The sequence below is a fragment of the Heteronotia binoei genome, chromosome 21 (assembly GCF_032191835.1).
Source record: "Heteronotia binoei isolate CCM8104 ecotype False Entrance Well chromosome 21, APGP_CSIRO_Hbin_v1, whole genome shotgun sequence".
NCBI classification, from domain to species: domain Eukaryota; kingdom Metazoa; phylum Chordata; class Lepidosauria; order Squamata; family Gekkonidae; genus Heteronotia; species Heteronotia binoei.
Window position 1 is genome coordinate 22,558,344 of NC_083243.1, and position 17,024 is coordinate 22,575,367.

Below are 17,024 nucleotides of genomic sequence, written 5' to 3' on the forward strand. Positions count from 1 at the left end.
TGTAGCCAATCCTCCAAGAGTTTACAAGGCTCTTTTTTGTAAGCTCTTGGAAGACTGGCTACAACAGAGGTGTGTGGCCTAATAAACAAAGGAGCTCCTGCTAGAATTCCATCCCTGCTTTACACTTAAGGATCTTCTCGGGTTCCTTCATGGCTGCCCTCCCCAGCTTCAGTCTGACTTCTTCTTGGTTGCATCATCCCTTCTGGTTGATGATGGAGCCCGGGAACAGAAAACGGTGAATGATTTCAATTGATTCATCATCAGCCTTAAAGAGATGTAACTCCCCCGTAGTCGTTACTTTTCACTTTAGGATGTTCAGCTAGAATCACAAAACCACAGAATCTCAGAGTTGGAAGGGGCCATCTAGTCCAACTCCCTGCTCAAAGCAGGATCAGCCTAGAGGAGGGGTGGCCAAACTTGCTTAATGTAAGAGTCACATAGATTAAACATCAGGTGCTTGAGAGCCGCAAGACATGAACGTCAGATGTTTGAGAGAAGGAAGGGAGGGGTGGAAAGAAAGCAACTTTAACTTTGAATGCCTTCTCCAAGCCGCCAGCTGGCTTGGCTTGGAGAAGCAAGCCAACCAACGGGGCAGTGGGGACTTAGAGAGCAACACGATATGCGTGAAAGAGCCACATGTTGCTCCTGAGCCACAGTTTGGCTACCCGTGGCCTAGAACATACTTGACAAGTGTTTGTCTGGCTGCTATTTAAAGACTGCCAGTGAGGGGGGAGCTCACGACCTCCCACAAGAGCTGATTCCACTCTTGAACAACTCTTACTATTAAAAAGTTTTTCCTAATATCCAGCCAGTACCTTCCTGCACTTAATCTAGAACATAAGAACATAAGAGAAGTCTAATCTAATTTATCGTGAGTCCTCTCCTTTACTGCCAACAGGAACAGCTCCCTGCCCTCCTCTAAGTGACAGCCCTACAAAGACTTCAAGAGAGCAATTCTGTCCCCCCCCCCACCCTCCACCTCCTCTTCTCCAGACCAATACTTCCTCTAAGCTGTGGAGTCTTGTGAGCAAAAATTCTACTTTGTGAGCTACTGGCATTAAAGTTGTGAGTTACTGCATAAATTAGTGTGCTCTGGGGCCATTTCTTCCTGAGCTAAGACAAACATGTGTGAGCTGAAGGCTAAAAAAACTGTGAGCTAGTTCACACTAACTCAGCTTAGAGGGAACACTGCTCCAGACCGAAACTTCCCAAGTTCCCCAACCTTTCCTCACAGGGCTTGGTCTCCAGGCCCCCTGATCATCCTTGTCGGTCTCCTCTGTGCCCGCTCCGTTCTGTCCACATCCTTCTTGAAGTGAGGCCTCCAGAACCACACACAATTATTCCTGCTTGGTAAAGCTGTAATCCCGCTTTGGCAGCTCGTGGCTTTCCCTTTAATCAGTAGCCATTTCGAGCCTTCCCTATTTGCCAGTCCAAATAGCCTGAACTTCTCTGTTTTCCCCTCCCCTTCATGCAGAAAGCTAGCACATCAGGATAAGACAGCCCTCTCCGCAACCTGCTAGCTTCCCTCGCGCCAAAAGCCTTTCGACGTGGAGACAGGCATTCAAAGTGGCTCGTACACAAACACAAACGCCCCCTTGCTATCGGAAGCGATACATTCCATTCCGCTTCCTCATCCCTCTAGCATTTCATTCCCTCTGTGTATGGCTGCATGCACACTATTCAGGCCCCGAGCAACCCTTTTTTAAACACAGCACCCATAAAGAGGATGCAGAAGAGGTCAAAGAGCAAGCATGACAGAAACTCTTGAAGCAGATGGGAGGGGGGGGAGGATTGTTTATGTGTGTGACAGTTAGGCACCCCCCTTCCCCATTTTCAAGGAAGGATTTCGACGCAAGAAGGAAAAGAAGAAGTTTGACACGTAAAGAAGGCTGAGCCATGCTTTAGAAAGGGGGGGAAAAAAACCCTTCGATACTCTTACATGTAAGCATACTTAAGTACAGGCAGCTTTGCCGGTGCATGTACACATAGGACAGTGCACAGCGAGTGCTGCTCCAGCACATCCCAAACCGTGGCATTATGCCAGCACTGCAGTGGCCCTCTGGAAGCATTGCAGACGCACTAGCGCCGGGGGCCTGCTATCTCAAAGCATCAAACTTGGCTGGCGAAACCACAGCCAGGGCAGGGAAAAAGACATAGCACGTTTTAAATCGGCACCGACAGGTACGGCAGCAACTTATTTCGATGACGCGCAGGGGGACAGTGCATTCCAAGCGGAAAGACTGTAAGAGAACCAAGTCAGGTCAACAACAGGCCTGGAGAAGGGACAGAATGTCCTGTCCCTTTAACAGAGGCTTGCTGGGATATATTCTTTCGGTTTCGTTCTTAACCAGGGGATGTTATTTACCTCCTGGCCACCAAAAAGCAACAACTGCCACACATTAGGCCTCTATGAAAGAGATGGGCCATTTTTCTCCAAGCCTGCTGTCTATCCAAAGCAAGAGTGAGGACACATATCAGGTGCTTCCGTCGTCCTCCTGGAAGGGAATTTTCCAAAACTCTGAAAAATCCCTCCAGTAAATGCTTTTTAAGAGTTAGCAATTTGTGAAGCTGCTTTACACAGTAAGGATGTCAGTCCATTTCTGTCAACAGTATCCAACAGCTCTCCAAGATTTCAAACAGATTCTTTCCCAACTCAGCTGTTGGGAGTTCTTTTTCCCCTCAAGATTCAGAGGATGAAACCCACAATTTTCAAAACACAGCGCATAACTTTTCCTCAGAAACTTTTCTAAAGAGTACTTTTCCTTAGAAACATGCAAGCTGCGACCGGACACTGAAAACAAACTCTAGCGAATTCCCTATTCTTTCCTAAGAGCTGGTGCACAAATTCATTGCCCTCGACGAGGCCAAAATGACTGTGTGGACACAGATCCTTTCTCCAAAGACAATGAGTTGCTCCCGCCCCATATACATGGAGTCCTTAAGCTGAACCAACTACACAACTAAATCATACCCATATTTTCGTTCCTGGACAGAATGAAAGACAATTCTCAAGAGTCACTGGAAGTGATCCTATCTTGCAAGTACACAACGAGCAGAAAACATTACCCCGTGGTTCACCCATCAGAAGCACTCCGCTTTAGACAGCCAAATATACTCACAGTGGCGCAGTCAACGGAGAGCAGCGCTTGTATTTCCAGACAGACAGGATTCTGTACCGCACATATGGAATCAAATGCTCAATACTTTGCCCCTTTGTTGACCGCGCCTGTGCATTTCGCAGTGAAGCGTGGGCATCCAAACGAATGTGCGCCACCGTTCACAGCCAACAACGCCATGTGGTTATCATCTGAACTCTGGTATTTGTCATAACGCAGCGGAAAGTGCAAGATGTAAATAGACCGGACTTCTGAGAAACACAGCCCTTATCCCAAGTGAACAAGCTTTCCTCGTCGTGGCCGCCGTGCACATATCCACACTGGGGTAAACAGAAAGCAATTTTGCAATCATGCCAGAGAGCTGTCAACGACCCCCTGGTGGATAAACCATCGGATACGAACTGAGGGAGACCCCCGTTTAAGCACCCCTGCACGGACATGCAGCTGGCTGAGTGACCTTGGGCCTGTCCCTTTGTCCCAGCCTAGTCTACCTCGTAGGGTTGTTGAGAAAAAAAAATGGGTGTGCGTGTGTGAAAGCATAACTGTTCTGTGCTCCTTGAAAGAAGAAGAAAATATTGGATTTATATCCTGCTCTCCACTCCGAATCTCAGAGCAACTCACAATCCCCTTTATCTTCCTCCCCCACAACAGACCCCCTGTGAGGTGGGTGGGGCTGGAGAGGACTCTCACAGCAGCTGTCCTTTCAAGGACAACCTCTGCCAGAGCTGTGGCTGACCCAAGGCCAATCCAGCAGGTGCAAATGGGGGAGTGGGGAATCAAACTTGGTTCTCCCAGATAAGAGTCCGCACACTTAACCACTACACCGGACTGGCTCCCTGAAAGGATGGTGGGATAAAAAGAATCGGTTATGGTGGATGGACCAGAACGACTTCAGCTTAAAATGAGTTAACCCCTTCCAGATTCTTCTAAGAATAGATAGCATCAGGCCACCTTGTCCAGCATCCAATACTGCAGTGGCCAACTTGTCCTCAAGACAATGAGGCCAAAAGCCTTCCTCAGTCTTCCCTCCTCACTCTGGGAATCACAGACTTACTGCCTCTGAATCTGGAAGTTTTCTTTAGTCACCACAGCCTAGAAACCACTGGTATATTCCATAAACTCACGTTTAAAGCCAGCTATGCTAAAAGCTGTTCTCGTTTCTCCCGGCAGTGAATTCCTCAAGTCAGTTACTCGAATCAAAATGCTTTTTCCTTTTGTCTGTCCTGAATCCACTGCCCATGAACTTCAATGGGAGTCATGGAGGTTTAGTGTTGTTGATGGGGGGAGCTCTCCAATCCCATTATAACCAGGGCTTTTTTTTGAGCAGGAATGCTGTTCCAGCTGGCTTGGTGTCAGGGGTGTGGCCTAATAAGCAAATAAAATTCCCTCTGGGCTTTTTCTACAAAAAGAGCCCTGTGTGAAACGGTGATGTCAGGGGGTGTGGCCTAATAGTCAAATTAGTTGCTGCTGGGCTTTTTCTACAAAAAAAAAGCCCTGCATATAATTCCGCTCTTCTGTTTTAAGGAGAAGCTGGGGTCCTCAACCCTCGGGCCCTGCTTGGACCAGTCCTGGTCCATGATCTGTTAGCAACCAGGGCATGAGTTGTATAATTTTTTCATTATATAATACAATGGAGAATAATAATAATAATAATATTTTATTTTTATCCCGCCCTCCCCACCTCGACAGGCTCAGGGCGGCTGACAACATTTCATAAAAACATACAATAATAATCAAAACAGTTAAATTTAACAATATAAAACATTAAACTTAACAATTTTAAAAACCAGTCAATACAATTGATACAGTTAAGAAGAAGAAGAAGAAGATGACGACAACGACATTGGATTTATATCCCGTCCTTCACTTCGAATTTCAGAGCCTCAGCTCACAATCTCCTCTACCTTCCTCCCCCACCCTGTGAGGTGGGTGAGGCTGAGAGAGCTCTCCCAGAAGCTGCCCTTTCAAGGACAACTCCTGTGAGAGCTATGGCTGACCCAAGGCCATTCCAGCAGCTGCAAGTGGAGGAGTGGGGAATCAAACCCGGATCTCCCAGAAGAGTTTGCATACTTAACAACCACACCAAACTAATAGAAATAAAGTGCACAATTATATCATCCCGAAACCATCACCCTCCTCCCCCCTCCCCGCAGTCCATGGAAAAATGGTCTTCCACAAAACTAGTCCCTGGTGCCACAAAAGTTGAGGACCACTGCCTTAAAGGACCTCATAGTCACAAACACAGTTTTCTTCAGCCTCCCAATAACTCTGTGAGTTGGACTCAGCTGAGAGGATGCCGGACTCAAAGTCAGCCAGTGAATTGTTCTTGAAAAGTAAAGAGGGGTGGGATTCAAACCTGGGACTCATCCTTCACTCTGACCGCCACACTGGATCCCGGGCATTTAATGTTCCCAGCAGACAACTGCTCTGTGTGTGCACTTTGTTCCCCTTCTGTGACCTCCAAATCAACCCACGCTTTTTGGAAAAGTGCATCCCCTTTGGTACAAAGGTTTTGAGCCATTCCAAACGCTATTGGCTCCGAAGTAGGAAGTCAGCGACAGCATTCTACTGGCGAGACAGCCTAATTTATCTGTACACAAATACCCGGGTGATAATTAACTTGGCCCGCCCTTTTAAAAAACAAGAGGGGGGGGGAGAGACACACACACTGCATTTCACATGATGCAGCACAAAACACCCACATGCACGCAAGGCTCAAAGAGAGAGAGACCTGCTCTTTGCATTCTCAAGAACAGGGACACAAACTTCCCTAAACAAATCACTATGTAGGATTTTTGACAGCAGTCAGATCCTGTTCCTACAAAAAAGCAGGCAGGACTTTCTCTGGGCATGATCTCAGGGGAACAAGCGTAACATGAGAAAACAGGTAGCCACAAGGAAAGCAGATAACAAGACCCAGTATCACGACAGTGCTTTCTGTCCCATTGGACACCTAATACAGCTTGCCTGTGCCATTTTAAACCCAGAGATTCTCAAGACCAGATGTGTGGAGGAGAGAACATTACCTGAATTATAAAAGCAGCATCCATAGTTTCTGAGAGCAGCATCCATAGTTTCTCATTTCCCCCATTCTACCCTCCCCGCGGCCCTGTGAGGTAGGCAAGTCTACATGGGAGTGACTGGTCCAAGGTCATCCAGTCAGCTTCCGCAGCAGAGTGAGGATTCGAACCTGGGTCTCCCGAGTCCTTGTCTAACCACTACGCCACACTGCCAAAGTAAGTTTTGTGGAAGTCAGTGGGACATACCTCTATAATGTTCAGGGAGATAAACAGTCTGTGCAAAAATACACCTGGTATTTCCTGAGGAATGTGATACCATTAAAAAACCCTTTCTGTTTCTTGATCGTATTTTACCGTCTTTGCTATTCTTAAAAGACAGTTCTAGAGTTCTTAAAAACAGGAGACTTACAGCAGTGTCATGCACGCTGGATAATGCACCTTCAATGTTTGCAAGCAAATTTTCCCGTTTTGCGCAGGAAAATCCAGCCGCAAACGACTGCTAAAGCACACAGAAAAAGTGCATTATCCGACATGTGTGAAATTAGCCCTTGACAGAGAACCAGTGCGGTGTTGTCGTTAAAGTGTCAGTCTAGCACCCAGATTCAAATCCGTACTCTTCCATGGAAGTTCGCTGGGTAACTTTTGGCCAGTCACGGACTCCCAACCTAACCTACCTCCCAGGGTTGTTGTGAGGACAAAACAGAGAACAACTCCAGCGCCTCTGGGTCCCCATTGGACGGAAAAGCAGAACTGAAGCAAAGTAAATAAAACAAAGTAAATAAAAATATTTTTTTGGGGGGGGTAGCCCTGTTAGGCACCTTAAATGCTTAAGTCTTATCCTAAATCCTAAGCAAATAAAAGTCTTTAAAGCCACACACCTCTGGTTTCTTTCTTCTAACCATTTCTCAGTCTCCAGAGGCCTTAGGGCCACTGTATATATTACGCAACAGCCAACTCAGGTGGCGTGTACAGCTTGCAGGGAGCAGAAGTCAATCTCCACTCTCCAAAGAACATGCCTTTTGCTGACTGGGGGGTGTGGGGCTAGCATGGGAAGCTGTCTTACACTCCCTCCCCCAACTCCAAGCGCACCATCCCATGCAGGTAAATCCAGATGTTAGCAAAAGGGATCAAGCAGGAGTCCAGCAGCACCTTAAAAGACCTGGCTCCTGTTTTCTCTTCAGCGTAAGAACATAAGAGAAGTCATGTTAGATCAGGCCAATGGCCCATCCAGTCCAACACTCTGTCACACAGTGGCCAAAAAACCAGGTGTCATCAGGAGGTCCACCAGTGGGGCCAGGACTACTAGAAGCCCTCCCACTGTTGCCCCCTCAAGCACCAAGAATACAGAGCATCACTGCCCCAGACAGAGAGTTCCAACAATACCCTGTGGCTAATAGCCACTGATAGACCTCTGCTCCAGATGTTGATCCAATCCCCTCTTGAAGCTGTCTATGCTTGCAGCCGCCACCACCTCCTGTGGCAGTGAATTCCACATGTTAATCACCCTTTGGGGGTGAAGGCAGTGTTCCCTCCCGCGGAAGCCCATTGATGCGAAAAAGCCTACACAGGAGTAAGCCTTGCACGGGATTGCACATGATCCCCCCCCCCAAAAAAAACTCCGTCCTGATCTTAGCCCGGCTAGACTTGAGACCCAACTTGCCTAAAAGGAGGGAAGGAAGGGAACCACATCCCAGGGCTCCTTCGACAGCAGCAGCTGCGGGTTGCAAACAGGGAAAACGCCCGGGGGGGGGGGGGAGAGGGGAAGTTAACGGAGCGGCCCCACCGAGCAGGGTGCAAGGCCGCCCCTCCAAAGGTGCAAAGTCTTACCCCCCCCACACCCCAAAAAGCCTACAAACGTTTGCCAGCATTCCGAGAAAAGAGCTCCAGAGAGGGGCGCACAAGAAACACGCCGCTTCTCCTCCGTTCTCCCTTCCTGGTGTGGTTTTTTTTTTTTTTTTTGGACTGGGGGGGGGGGGGCGCATTGCCCAAGTCGCATCCGCAGGAGCAGAGCCTGAGCCGCAATGCACTAAAGGGGGGGGGGGGGGGGGAGAGAGAGGGAGAGAGGGAGAGAGAGAGAGAGAGAGAGAAAGCCACGTTTTGTTTTATTTTGCAAGGCCTCAGTCCCCAGCCGGAGGAGAAGGAAGAGCCCCGCGTCTTTCACGGCTGGGAGGGGGCTTGGCAAAAAAAAAAAAAAAGGCGCGCCTTCGCAAGCCGGGGTTGTGGAGACGGGGCGGGGGCAGGCCTCGAGGGAGCCGGGCCCGGGGAAAGCGCTCCTCCAGACAATGCACCAAAACCCGGGAGGGGGGAGGAGGGGGGATTCCCGGAGGCGGAGCAGCAGCACAAGCCAGCGAGCCGCCGCAGCAGCAGCAGGCAGGCCCCGCCGCCGGCTCGCCCAGCCTGGCTAAGCGGCGAGGGGGGGAGACATCACTTACATGGCCGAGAGAGCGGCGGCGACGGCTGCAGAGCGAGGCTGGAGCCGAGGCCTAGGCAGGCAGGCAGGCGGAGTAGTTGCAGGCGCTCCTCCTCCTCCTGGCTGCGGTTGCTGCTGCTCTCGCAGGGAATCAGCCCATGGAGGTGCTGCCAGCCCGGGCTATGAATGGAGAGCCGGGCGCGGGGAAGGGAGGCTTCGCCTTGCGCTTTCCAGGCACGGCCACGCCAGGGTGGCTTTGCAAGGCGAGGAGGGCAGCGCGGCTGGCTGGCTGGGGCACCGGGACTCCCGCAGCTCCCCGCCTTGCGCGCTCGCTGGCTCCCAGTTCCTCCAGCCTTCCCTTCTTTGAGTCACTCGCCCGGGCTCTGCCCAGGGACGCCCGCGGGGTCCTACCGCCCGGCTGGTTCCTTTTTGCAACTCTGCCCTCCCTCCTGCTCACCAAACCCCACTCCCCCACCCCGTTTCCATTCAAACGCATTTCGTCTTTCCAGTTTGGGAAAAGAAAGGAAACGAAAGTGGGTTCGCGCCCCGCCGTCGCCGTTGCGCGCAAGGAGCGCTCCCGCCGCTATCATTCTGGGACCAATTTCGCCCTAGATCAATTTCGCACTAGACCTTTACTCCTGATTCCCAAAAGTGACATTTTATGCTAGAAACAGAGAAACCAACTCTGTGATGCTATGATTTTAGTGTAGAATGTCAGCTTGGGGACAGAGCTAAACCAGGATTAAAGGTCTAGTGCGAAATTGGTCCTAGACTTTTAATCCTGGTTTAGCCTTGTCCCCAAACTGACATTTTACGCTAAAATCATAGAGCTGGTTTCTCTGATTCTAGTGTCCAATATCAGTTTGGGGACAGAGTTAAACCAGGATTAAAGGTCTAGTGCGAAATAGGTCTGGGGTTGGTTTTTTTTTTTTTTTTTTTAATGAGCATATGAAGCTGCCTTATACTGAATCAGACCCTTGGTCCATCAGAGTCGGTATTGTCTACTCAGACTGGCAGCGGCTCTCCAGGCTCTTAGGCTGAGGTTTTTCACATCTATTTGCCTGGACTCTTTTTAGTTGGAGATGCCGGGGATTGAACCTGGGACTTTCTGCTTACCAACAGGGCTGGCCCTAGACTGTCTGGCACCCTAGGCAAGGCTAAAGTGTAGCGCCCCCCTCTGTACTGATGATGTCACTGAGTCACATGGAGGCACCCAATTTGGCACCTCCAGAAGGCCGGTGCCCTAGGCAATTGCCGAATTTGCCTAGTGGCAGGGCCAGCCCCGCTTACCAAGCAGATGCTCTACCACTGAGCCACCGTACCTCCCCAGTGCTTTCGTGGCCTAATGTTCCCAAATGCTTTCTTGCTGCTGTAAAGCCAGGGGTCTTAAAGCGCTTTTTGCACTGGTTCTCTGCATAATGGATGCATTGTTTAGCTCTGACATTTTCGGGGCAGCGTTCTGGAGGCCGAAACTGAGTCCCTGCCCGCAAGGAGGATGCATTTCCATGTATATCCCCATGCAGGGCTTTTTAATAGAAAAAGCCCAGCAGGATTCATTTGCATATTAGGCCACACCCCCTGACAGCAAGCCAGCTGGAACTGTGTCCCTGTGCATTCCTGCTCAAAAAAAAGCCCTGCCCCCATGTACTCCTCAGCTTGCTGGGGGTAAAAGTGTAGATGACTTGGGAAGGCAATGGCAAACCACCCGGGTAATAAGTCTGCTGTGAAAACGTCATGATGCGACGTCACCCCAGAGTCGGAAACAACTGGTGCTTGCACAGGGGACTACCTTTACCTTTACTCCTCAGGTGGGATTCAAAGTGGCTTAGAACATGCTAGTCTGCCTTTCTCAACTACACTCAAGGCAGCTGAGGCAGAAAGTGAGGCAATTCAATCAACAGCAGGGGCATTCAGAAAGCAATGAAATAGAAGGTGGGTTGTTGAACCAACCAGATTTTTTTAAAAAAATAAAAAGTAGACTAGAACAGGAGTGGTCAAACTTGCTTAGTATGAGAGCCACAGAGAATAAACATCAGATGTTTCAGAGCTGAGCCCGCTTTGGTGGGGTAGGGCGGGATATAAATCAAATCAAATAAAATAAATAAAATAAAGCTGCAATACACGAACGTCAAAGGAAGGAAGGTGGAGAGGGAGGAGGGGAGAGAGGTGGAAAGAAAGCAACTTTAAATGGATTCCCCAAGCTGCCATCTGGCTTGGAAAAGTGATTTAAAGAGAGAAATGCCTTCTCCAAGCCAGCTGATGGGGCAGTGGAGGCTTCAAGAGCCACACAATATGTGGGAAAAGAGCCACATGTGGCTCCTGAGCCCCAATTTGGCCACCCCTGGAATATGTTCTTCCCTCCTCTACTCTCTTGCAGCAACCCTGAGAGGTAGGATGAAGTGAGAGTTTGTGAGGGGACTAAATTAATTCAGTCAGCTTTCATAGTAAAAGTGGAGATTCAACTGCAATTCTCCCTGGATTTTGGTCTCGCGCTGGCTGCGATTGCACGCACGAAATAATGCACTTTCAATCCATTTATAATGCACTTTCCAACTGAACTGGAAAAATCCAGCTGGAATGTACATTGCAAGTAGATTGAAAGTGCATTATTCATTGTGTGTGATCGTGGTTACTGCATCTGGTACATCCCGCCAGCTGTCAAGAGAATTTAATACGACAGGTATCCAGAAGCGATTTGGAGGCAAAATTTGTTCCAGCATAGGCTTTTGTGGCTCATAACTCATTTTGCGAGTTTATGCTGGACTACATGTTGTGTGTCTTGCAGGTGCCCAAATTTAAAATGCATTCCAAATTGCATCCGTTTTATTATTTATTCCGGAAGCATCTGATATATGTGAGCTCTGACCCACGGAAGCTGTTGCTGGAAGAAATTTTGTTTGAGTTTAAGGTGCCACTTGGACTCCTGTTCTGTTTAGCTACTACAAGCCAACGCAGCTACCCAGCTGGAATTATCCCCAAGGAGTTTGGCTATCCAGAATCAACAATGGAAAAGGGGGGGGGGAGAGAAGTCAGAGATGAGAGGGAATATAAACATATTATCAGGCCTCATTTTGGGCAGGAACTCCAGAACCTCTAAATTTTATTGTGCTCTTTCTTTCTTACTTCCCACCCCCCCAGAAAAAAATACTCGGTTCTGGGCTCCATTGTTCAAATCCCCTGTGGGAATTTTGCTGAACTTTAAGATTTGACCAACTTTCTAATATTTTTCTCCACAAAAATGGGGGAAAGAACCAAAACGTATAAAGCAGACAGATGGAAATCTTCACCATGCCACTGCAGCCACATAGGAGAAAGTAATTTTAAAAATATGAGGGGAGTAAAGTTTGATTATGACAGTTATAATTCAAGAATCATTTTAAGATAGGTGCTGATCTGATATAATTTATACACCTTCTGGTGATGTCAGGGATGTGTGGCATCTGCAGATAGGTTATGCAAATGAGTTGTGCTAATGTTTTAATTTTTGAGCAGACTTCAGAGGATGGTGGAAGACAGGAGGGCCTGGTGTGACTTTGTCCATGGGGTCGCAGAGTCGGACTTGACCGTGCGACTGAACAACATTTTAATTGTTTTACTGTTGGATTTTTAACTGCTGTATTATGTTGTAATCCGCCCTGATCCCCTTAAGGGAAAGGGCGGAATATAAATCCACTAAATAAATAAATAAAGAGCTCCGGCACCTCTTTTTCTACACAATGACCCCTGAGTATTACTTTATTTAAAGAAGTTACACTCTGCCTCTGGGACGTGCATGAGGTAACCTACAAAGTAAAAACAACACAGGAAATCATTTTTTAAAAAAACAAAAAACTTGTGGGTGAGTGGGTGATATTGTGCTGGCAAGTCATTTCTGACCTATAGCGACCCTAGGGATTAATGACCTTCCAAATACCCTATTGTTAACAGCCTTGCTGAGATCTTGCAAACAGTAAGAATAATCAGACAAAAACATAGAAAAAAACAAGTTGAGGGCATGAAAAACGGCATAAAACCATCTAAAACGGTGTCCCGAAAACAGTCCTCAGGCTAAAAGTAGGCCGTAAAAACAGCTAACAGCTTGTAAAAGAGGGGATCCAGGGCTGGTTCTCCAGTAGTTCTCCTTTCCCATCCTCTCTCCAGCCATTCTTGGCACTACCATGGAACTTTCCAGATTTTTCTGAATGGTTGCAAACAGGCCTCCCCCCCCCCCCCGAAAAAGAGGTGCCAGAACTCTCAAGAGGGAAAAGAGCAAAGCTGGTGTCAAGTGGCGCCTTTCAGACCAACAAAGTTTTATTCAGAATGTCAGCTTTCGTGTGGCATTCTGAATAAAACTTTGTTGGTCTTAAAGATACCTCTTTCCTACTTTGTTCTATTGCCACTTGGAACTATCTCAAGAAGGAAATGAAAAAGAAACTCATAGGTGCCCTTTATGAACTTTCAAACAGTTGCTGAGAATTTTGTTTCCACTAAGAGTTTCCAGAACTCTGTTCCATCACATTCCTCTACTCCCCAGAGGAAAAGGCCCTGTTGCCAACCTCCCGGTGGAGATCTACAACTATTACAATCGATCTCCAGGTAACCAAGATCAGTTCCCCTGGAGAAAATGGCTACTTTGGAGTGTGGACTTCACAGTTATTATACTCTGCTGAAGTCCTTCCCCAAACCCCATCCTCCTCAGGTGCCACCCCTAAAATTTCCAGGTATTTCCCTAGCCAAAGTTGGCAACTCTACTTTATGTAATAGATAATTGGAAAGGAAAGGTCCCCTGTGCAAGCACCAGTCGTTTCCGACTCTGGGGTGACAGTGCATCACGACGTTTTCATGGCAGACTTTTTTACCGGGTGGTTTGCCATTGCCTTCCCCAGTCATCTACACTCCGCCCCCCCCCCCCAGCAAGCTGGGGACTCATTTTACCCACCTCGGAAGGATGGAAGGCTGAGTCAACCTGGAGCCAGCTACCTGAACCCAGCTTCCGCCGGGATTGAACTCAGGTCATAAGCAGAGAGTTCAGATCGCAGTACTGCAGCTTTACCACTCTGTGCCACGGGGCTGCTGATAATTATCATTTTTATTATTGATTGATTGATAATTAATAGATAACTGACACATTGCTAAAGTGGCATGGAGGGTGGCTTTGGGGGACTGGGGCAGGGAAATCCACACCAAGGTGGATAGGACCAGGAATAGGGTTGCCAGCCCTCAACTGGCCACAGGCTGGGGATGGGGGGGAGGGTTACCAGATTCAGGTTGAAAACTCCTGGAGATTTGGGGAATGGAGCCTGGGGAGGACAGGGACATCAGCAGAGTGCAATGCCATAGAGTCCACCCTCCAAAGCAGCCCTTTTCTCCAGAGAAACCGAGAGCCGGTTTGGTGTAGTGGTGAAATGTGGGGACTCTTATCTGGGAGAACTGAGTTTGATTCCCCACTCCTCCACTTGCAGCTGCTGCAATGGCCTTGGGTTAGCCATAGTTGTCGCAAGAGTTGTCCTTGAAAAGGCAGCTTTTATGAGAGCTCTCTCATCCCCACCTACCTCACAGGGTGTTTGCTGTGGGGGAGGAAGGTAAAGGAGACTGTGAGCTGCTCTGAGACTCTGAGTGAATGATGGGATATAAATCCAGGGCTTTTTTTTGTAGCAGGAACTCCTTTGCATATTAGGCCCCACATTCCTGATGTAGCCGATCCTCCAAGAGCTTCCAGGGCACTTAGGACAGGGCCTACTGTAAGCTCCAGGAGGATTGGCTACATCAGGGGTGTGTGGCCTAATATGCAAAGGAGCTCTTGCTACAAAAAAAGCCCTGTATAAATCCAGTTCTTCTTCAGGCTCCACCTCCAAATCTCCAGGACTTTCCCACCAGTGGTTGGGGGCAGGGAACCTGGCAACCCTCCAGTGCCATATTAAACCCTGTAGAGGGCCCTAGGCAGTCAAAATCTCAGGGAGAGGGGGAGCCTTGCAAATTATCTCAGAGTCAGAGCACCTGCCCCGCAGCGCCTGCTGCAGCCGGCTGGCATAGGGTTGCCAATCCCCAGGTGGGGGCAGGGGATCCCCCGGTTTGGAGGCCCTCCCCCCACTTCAGGGTCATCAGAAAGCGGGGGGAAGGGAGGTAAATGTCTGCTGGGAACTCTATTATTCCCTAGGGAGATTTATTCCCATAGAAAATAATGGAGAATTGATCCGCGGGTATCTGGGGCTCTGGTGGGGCTGTTTTTTGAGGTAAAGGCACCAAATTTTCCGTATAGCATCTAGTGCCTCTCCCCAAAGTACCCGTCAAGTTTCAAAAAGGTTGGACCAGGGGGTCCACTTCTATGAGCCCCAAAAGAAGCTGCCCCTATCCTTCATTATTTCCTATGGAAGGAAGGCATTGAAAAGGTGTGCCGTCCCTTTAAATGTGATGGCCAGAACTCCCTTTGGAGTTCAATTATGCTTGTCACAGCCCTGATCTTGGCACTACCCCTAATGTCTCCTGGCTCCACCCCCAAAGTCTCCTGGCTCCACCCCCAAAGTCCCAAGATATTTCTTAAATTGGACTTGGCAACCCTAGGCTGGCACCTTCTCAAAAGCCCCTTTGACAAAACTGCAGGGTAAGGGCAGAGAGAGGCAAACTTGGTGATGACGCTAGCAGCAGCCTCACCAGGCAAATCGGGCAAAGAGCGGCTCAGGTGCTGGCTGTGCACGCAGGCTGGGAGGGCTGCAAGCAGGGGGGAAATGGGGAAGCCGGCCCGAGTCCCCTAAAGGCATGGGGGCTCATAGGCCAGTGCCTACTTGGCCTAATTGTTAATCCAGACTTGCAACCCTCACTCCAATGTAAGGATGACTTTTTTCCCCCAGGGACAGGCACTGGAAAATAGGGAATGTCCCCTTTGTATAATGATGGTTGGAGCAGACACTGTACCTTTAACACAGCTCTGATCAGTGGAGATGGGGCAAGCGATACCAGTTTATGCCCAGCAGTTTCATCTGCCTCCTGCTGCCAATCTAAACACTCTAAATTGTGCAAGACCCAGCCCCAGTGGGATTTTTTCCCCTTCCTGCTCAGCGAGGGACAATTTCATTCAAGTGCATAGGCCACAATGTCAACAAAGCAGTTTTGCGTCTTAAAGAGCAGAACATCCCCCCCCCCCTTCTGGCTTAAACCGTTGTCAAACAGAGCCCTTGTCCCAAGCAAGAGGTGACTTCTCTCCAAGAGAGCCAGTTTGGTGTAGTGGTTAAGTGTGCGGACTCTTGTCTGGGATAACCGGGTTTGATTCCCCACTCCTCCACATGCACCTGCTGGTGTGACCTTGTCAGTCACAAGTTCTTGTAGAGCTGTTCCTCTCAAGAGCAGTTTCTGTCAGAGCTCTTTCAGCTCCACCTACCTAACTGGGTGTCTGTTGTGGGGAGGGGAAGGTGATTGTAAACTGCTCTGAGACTCTTTTGGGTAATGAAGGGAGAGGTATAAATCCAATCTCTCCAGCTCCACCTACCTCATAGGGTGTCTGTTGTGGGGAGGTGGAGGGAAAGGAGATTGTAAGCCACTCTGAGACTCCTTTGGGTAGCGAAGGGCGGGATATAAATCCAATCTCCTCCTCCTTCCACAGACAAGATTATCTACACAATATGATAGGGAAGGTTACAAAGGGGGGAAAGATGTGAATGGCATGATCCAAGGCTCACAGCACGCAGGAAGAACAGGGTGTGATGCGATGATATCAAATTCAAATATAATCAGGAATACTACAGAGTTTGTTCAAGACAGCAGTAACAGGTGATAAGGCAGTTTCTGGGGAGTTTCCCTGTTTTTTTCTATTGGAGAATAATGATGTTATGATCAACAGCAGAGTATCCTGACAGAATTGACTTATCCATTAGGCACAGTGCCTGTTGGCCCCACAATACTTTTGGGCCCCACAAAAATATTTTAATTTCTTTAAGTCAGGAGGAGGAAAATGAATTTTTAGGGTCAAAGGAAATGTGTTCCCCCCCCCCCCAAGAGCAGAAGAAAACGTGGCCTTTTTGGACACAGGAAAATCTATTAAATTTTTCTAAAACAGAGGGTGGAGAGTTGAAATATTTAAAGTCACATCAAAAATATTTTAAATATTGATATTATGATGATGAGAAGGACCCATGAAGATAAAAGCACCTAGGGCCCACAAAAGTCATTATGCAGCTCATATCCTAGGAGCCTGCACAACTCTTTCGTTGACGAGACCCGAATTGTTGCTGCTTTTTCTTTGGCCAAATGCTCAAATATCCAAGCCAACCAAAACTCTGATAGAATCCTTATTAGCGGCTGCACGAAGAAGAAGATGATATTGGATTTATATCCCGCCCTCCACTCCGAAGAGCCTCAGAGCAGCTCACAATCTCCTTTACCTTCCTCCCCCACAACAGACACCCTGTGAGGTGGGTGGGGCTGAGAGGGCTCTCATAGCAGCTGCCCTTTCAAGGACAACCTCTGCCAGAGCTATGGCTGACCCAAGGCCATGCTAGCAGGTGC

General features: G+C 48.6%; 1 protein-coding gene across 1 annotated transcript in view; it reads right to left on the reverse strand.

Annotated features, from left to right (window-relative positions):
* The window catches only part of AKT1 (AKT serine/threonine kinase 1), a 210,764-nt gene extending 201,874 nt beyond the window's left edge, over positions 1-8,890 (reverse strand). Inside the window, exon 1 of the mRNA XM_060263105.1 lies at positions 8,569-8,890. The gene's annotated coding sequence lies outside the window, so the exon portion shown is untranslated. The remainder of the gene's footprint in view (positions 1-8,568) is intronic.
* Between the last annotated feature and the right edge of the window lie 8,134 nt (positions 8,891-17,024).